We start from the raw sequence: 6,727 nt of genomic DNA on the forward strand, positions 1-6,727 counted from the left end.
TAATACAAGACTTTGATATTTGGAATGTAATAAAAACTTGGAAAGAAAAACATGCACAGACATCAGAGCAACAGCACAGACGATTACATAGTCAGTGTAGAACAATAAGATTCAAGGATCAAGGGCACACTGCAGATCTGTGCGGTTTGAATGCCGCGCCAAGCGGCCCTATCCTGTGTGTCATTCCCCCCTCTCTGCCTCCCATTTCATGTCTCTCTCTCTCTCTCAACTATCCTGTACATTAAAGCCCTCCCCAAAATACTTAAATATAGGACTTACCCGTCCTGTGCTTTTGGCTCTATGCTCAAGCATTCTCAAGAATGCCTGTTGGGACAGTGCTGGGCTCGCCAACTTCATCTCTTCAAACGACGTGAAGACATCAAACTTAAAAAGGAGTTGGCAGCTGGTTGTTGCTGGCCAGTATCGACATCCAAGCAGGTCATTTAATCCTGGGGTCTACTTGTCGTGGCAAAGAGGGCAACACACAACTGGCAGGCACAAGTTGTATGGGCCTGAAAACAAAATTACATTTACTATTTGACCAGTATCTGTACAACACAGGACAAAAGGATAATAGTAAAATATGTAGAGGAAGTGACGACGCACCATTGATAGTCACTAGGACAGTGTGTTTGCCGGGGACAACGGTGAAGTCTGTGCCGCAGGAGCAGACATGCAGTGGTGGAGGAATCGGAAGCACGCAAACTGCAGTAAAGAAAATGACCGGAATTAAAAATAATAATGTCTGTATTAGTCAAATATAGTCAAAACAGTCAAATGAAAAAGCAAAAAAAACGTTAAAGCAAACTTTAGATGTGGCTTATTATCTTATCTACTAAAATATTTTAACATACCTTGTTCAGCAAGTTCAAAGTTGCCACTTTGGTCCATCACCACTGAGGATGTGGGAGGATTGGTTTGAAAAAAACATAAATCATGGCCTCTCTGTCATGTAAAACATGATTTTTGTGCACCTTGAGATCACAACCAGGACAAAGAAACTGAGTTCCTGAAGGAACACAGTCCAGGCAACGGACCACAGCGTCTGCAGCTTTACATTGTTGACAGCAGTGCTCTTCAACAGTCTCTTCAGCCAATCTGCAGTTCAATAGCTCTGGCATAGCAGCTTTGAACCTTTTTTGTGCATTCAACTGTCTCTGGGCCCATGCAGACGTGGTGGGTGTCTCTTCCACTTCAGTTGAGGCAGGTACAGTGATGGAGGACAAAGGTCTCTCAACATCTGAATACGTTGGTCTAAATGAACAAAACATACATGATGTCTTTCAATAAAATAAAAAAGTGATTTTCTGCATTGCTTTGTCACTGCATATGCATCAGACATATGGGCACTACAGTACACTACAGTACAGTAGTAGTAGCAATACAATATTCCGATGACTATATTTTACATTTTAAAACTGAAAGAGTAATGTTGTAAGATGTCATAATTCAATATGCATACCAAGATTTGGGAGCTCTTGAGGAATTTCATCCATGTGTTGTTCCTCAACTCTTGGGAGCTCCCGAGAGCTGGAAGGTTTATCTGTAAACACAAAATGTAATGTGCAATGTAAGAACTCTAACTGCTGACCAACAGCATTAAAAACTGTGAATAACAGAATAACCATGTTATACTTTACTCACCCGATCGAGATCGATTCTTCCTCACATGTTGTGGTATGATATTCCCATCTCGGTCCCACCTCCTCCAAGTAACATTGGAGCCTACAGCCTTCTTTCGCTTCCTTATCTTTGAGGGCTAAAAGTTTAAAAAACTGTGTTAATATATTTGCCTTTATTGCGGCACACACCCCCATGCACTCTCACATGTTCAGCCCTAACCCACGAGCGCACACACACATGCTGTGTCTCAAATCAAATACGTTTTGAGTGCACCATCTGGGTTCTTACAGTACACGGCATTTTGACCTACTTGAAAATCAAGATGCACTGCAGACTCAAAAAAAAAAACTTTCTTTGATTAAGGAAGTATTCGAATTGAGACACAGCAACACACACACACACACAGGTGTCTCTTATAATTATAGCTGCTGCGCAGCGATGGGTCAGGTCCGGGGTACTTTTGGGCAAATTTAGGCAATTCTGAGCAACAAACAGGAGAATAGGAAGACAAGACAGTTGTCCTTATAATGTCCAATTTGCATTAGTTGAGGATTGAACCCACAACCTCGGGAACTTAGCCTCGTAAACCAGCCTCTCGCGGAAGTGCATTTCATTTCATTCCGAGGGAGAGTCTGGCCTCATCCCCATTCTAAGCGTTTGGACTGAAACCCTCAGAAGGCCGAGCCAATCAGCGTCGCCCGCTGTGATTGACACAACACATTGGCCAATCAGGGACCGACTGGTGCAAAGCCCCGTCACTACACCAACTTGCTGATTGGCTGAATGGGGTTGTCTGTCAACGCTACTACCAAAGATATTAAACCGTCTTTGCTACTACTCCCGCCCAGCTCCCGCCCACCCCAAACGCTTGCAGGGGGGATGAGGCCAGACTCTCTCGAGAAATGAAATGAAATGCATTTCCGCGAGAGGCTGGTTTACGAGGCTATCGGGAACTAGGGGTGTCAACAATAATCGATTTGGCGATGCATTGCAATGCGGGACATGCACGATTCAGCATCGATGCTGCAACGTGCCATAATCGATTATGTCACTGTTTATTTTCTGGCCTCAAATAAAGTTGTGAAGTTTCAATTACCTCCGGGGGCGTTTCCGGAGCAACGACATGCGCAGCCTGTAGCTACATGCTAAGCAGCAGCACCAGCAGTAGCAGTGTTGCCGCTGGCTTTCTTTTTCCTTTTTTCTTTTTCACCCACGGTCGGGTTGAGAATTAATTAATTAACGCTCGTGAGTCCGGCCGTGTTGGGTCCGAGACTCAACAAGCCGGTCGGGTTTTACCGTTACTACAGGCAGCATGCCCGTTTATCACCAATAAACACAGTAGAGGAGGGGGAGTGACTGAGCTCAGGCTGTGTATGGGGGTCTCTGATGCAGAGAGAGAGAGACCTGCCGTGCCGTGTAAAAACAACCACAACAGAAAGTGTCACGACTTCCTGTATCGGGCCCTTCAAAATAAAAGCCCCGTAGTCTGTCATATAGTTAAGTCATATTGATTTTGAGTTAATATTGACAAGACACGGCTCCAAAGGTTTGTTTGTTTTTTCCTGTCGGCTAATTTTTGGGGGCAGCCCTAGAAGTGATTTGGGGGCAGCCCTAGAAGTGATTTATGTTTTCTTTTTCAGGTTTGAAAATCCCATATCCAATACCTGTACCATTCAATTTTATTTTATTTAATGACATTTATGTCAAAGATACAGGAGAGTGATAATACATAGCAGCCGATAAAATCTGTTGTTCAATATTTCATGACTGATGAAAAATTTGCCGTGTTGTGTGCAGTAGAATTTTGATGCATTGCAATGCATTGCAATGCATCGCAATGCATCGTAGAATCGAATCGAATCGAATCGAATCGTGAGGGCAGTGCCAATGCACACCCCTATCGGGAACCAAAGACCATTGTCTATGGCACTGAGCTAATTGACAAGTGGCAGTTCAACAGTGGCTTCACAAATTGAGTAAGCCATTCACTCTCGTGTAGGCAGATTTGACACCACAGTAAAAAGAAAAATCTGTTTTTGAGGTAATGATATGTATTTGTTAAACATCTACTGTGACTCTAAGATGTTAGGAGCCTTCGCACATGGTCCAGTCCAAGCTATTTGGATTTTTAAATTTAGAGGCTTGCTGTGATGCCACCATCAGTACAACTGTCTTGTGTTTCGTGTTGAGGACATCTGACATTTTGATCTGTCATCATCATCATCACCCTTGATGGGTCTCGAACTCACAACCTCTGACACCAAGAACCAGCTCCTAACTCGCTGAGCTAATTGGCTGGTAGTGAGACCTGCTGTGAAGCTTCATTTATCGACTCAGGGAGTCAATGCCCAGGCAGCTGTTGTCAAGGCAGATTTCGGAAATGGTCAAAATGTCAGAAATTCTGTTATCTAAACAAAAATCTGATAATACATGGGATCTGGCATGGGGTTGGACATTTCTGTAAGGTTGGGTGAGTTTTCACCCATGGGAAGTATGATTTCCTTGGAAGTAGAAAGAAGAAGATGACACTGGACCTTTGTGCAAAATTTAGTGAGCTTTCGCCCATGGTCCGGTCCAACCTATTTGTTTTTTTGTTTTTTTTTTAATTTAGAGGCTTGCTGTGATGTCACCATGAGGACAACTGGCATTTTGATGTGTCATTATCATCATCACTCTTGCTGGGTCTTGAACCCACATCCCCTCGCACCACAAACCAGCGCTTAACTCAGTGAGCTAATTATCTGGAAGTGAGACATGGTGTGTGTCTTTTCAAATAGACTCAGGGAGTCAGTGTCCGTCCGGGCAGCAGTTGTGAACGCAGATTTCAAAAATGGTCAAAAAGTCAGAAATTCTGTTATCTAAACAAAAATCTGTTAATACATAAATTGCATTTAGACAGCAAAACAGCTTGAGGACATCTGACATTTTGATCTGTCATCATCATCATCATCACCCTTGCTGGGTCTCAAACTCACAATCTCTGACACCAAGAACCAGCTCCTAACTCGCTGAGCTAATTAGCTGGTAGTGAGACCTGCTGTGTAGCTTCATTTATCCACTCAGGTGAGCCAGTGCCCGGGCAGCTGTTGTGATGAAATGGTCAAAATGTCAATAATTCAGTCATCTAAATAAAAATCTGATAATACATAAATTGCATCTTGACAGCATGGAAATGTTGGTGATTTGTTTTTAATGATAAGTGTTTTGCTTCATAAGAGAAAATCTGATGTTTAAAAATTCCACACTCACATTGACTGCAGTTGTTCCCATGAGAGCAGAATTCAAAATGTTCTCAAAAATTCAGTTTTTGAATTAAAATTCTGATATTTGCTAAACTTCATCAAACATGACTCCAGAATATTGTCATTTTTTTCAGGAAGTTTGAAAATGTATTTAGCGAGAATTTGATGGTATATGTTTACAGTACTGTTTACAGTCAAACGTTTTCATGCACTGTAGGCTCAATTTTTGCTTAATCAAAAATCTGAGAAACAAGTTTTGTGGAGGACGGTCTGGAGATGCTCTGTAGCAAGTTTGGTGTCAATTGAGCAAAAATTGTGGGAGAAGATACATTTTAAAAGTTTTACAGTTATTGAAAAAAACAGAGTGATGGACTTCATAATTTGTAATGAGTTTAAGTGGACAAAAGTTTCAGCAGTATTGAGGCTACATTGTGGTGAAGTTTCAACACTGTAGCATCTACCGTTGGTTTGGTTTTTAAATTTAAACGCTTATTGTGACCCCCCTAGGAGGGGGAGAAATCTCGTTTTTGGCACTCAACGCATGGGAACGAAAAACGAGACATTACGTGGTTGGCACTCAATGAGTTAATAAAGTGACATATTAACTCTTTCACTGCCAAAGACGTCTTAGCGAATCCAAGCGTAGTCTGCCAAAGATGAGATAACTCGTCTTAGCGTTTTTTTAATGGCAACGCCATGCTGAATGTCTTGCCCTACTCCTCTGTGAAGATCAGACTTGTATCATCAAAATAAAGTTCAGAAAAACACATTTGGATTGACATATATAAAAAGATATAGCGTGTTTTTCCCCACTCACGGAGCAGGGCGGGTGTCTGAATGCAGCGGCGCCGCTCCGTGACACTCTGGCCGCCGGTGAGAGCTTAGGGGGCGGCGGGGCTCATGGCGGCTCGGCAGCTCGTCGAAGCTCCGTGATACAAAGCACACACGTTAGTAACAACAACCCCGTTGATCGCTCGTCGTTAGTCGTCAAGAGCGTTTGGAAAGTTGCCAGATTTTGCAAGAAATCACTCAGATAGCAGCTTGAAAATCCCGCGATCTAGTGTGGATGAGGAGCGGACGGCGCCGGCGAACGTGACGAGGAGAGCTAAAGGTGGTGGGAGTGTCTGTTGTGAGCGTCAGCGTACTGTCTGTGGTTGGGAGTTCAGGGGGCACGTCAGCCAGAGCTGTAGGCTGTGTGTGTGTGTGTGTGTGTGTGTGTAGATGTTTGTGTGAGACAGAGTGAGACCGCTGCCTGCTGACCAGAGGAAGCTGGATCTGATCTAAAGCGCCGTGTTTCGGCTACAAAAACCTGTCGAACTGATCCGAACACACACAGACACGCACGCACGCACACGCACACACACACGCGCACACATACATGCACACGCACACGTCACGCACCCACACACACTAAAAAAAAGGAAAGACAAAGTTGTAACTCAAAGAAAAGAAAGAAAAAAGGCTGCAGTAGTGTGTGTCAGTAGCTAAATGTTTTGTCTGTTGTCATCAAAAGTCATTTGTCAGTGTTGATTTTTGTTTGTTTTTGTCTTGTTGTTTACAAGAGAACAACTGTACAGATGTTGAGGCGTCACTAAAGCAAAATATAAAGGAGCAAATTGCACTGGTTCACCTGAAAACGACGGCCGACACAAAAACCTCTTTTTCTCAAGATTTTGGTGCCAAAATGGCATTTTGGGCTAAACTAACCTATATTCAACCGCCAATTTCACAAGACTGGAACAAGATAGAAACAAACTGTTTATTTTGCTGGAAAGTAGAGACCCTCATCTTTCCTTTGATGGGTTGAATGTGTATGTAGTAAAAGTACATAATATATGGTGGGTCTACGAAAAATCAGTCAG

The sequence above is a fragment of the Trachurus japonicus genome, unplaced genomic scaffold (assembly GCF_045865225.1).
Source record: "Trachurus japonicus isolate A0001 unplaced genomic scaffold, Traja_1.0 AP030730.1".
Lineage (NCBI taxonomy): Eukaryota > Metazoa > Chordata > Actinopteri > Carangiformes > Carangidae > Trachurus > Trachurus japonicus.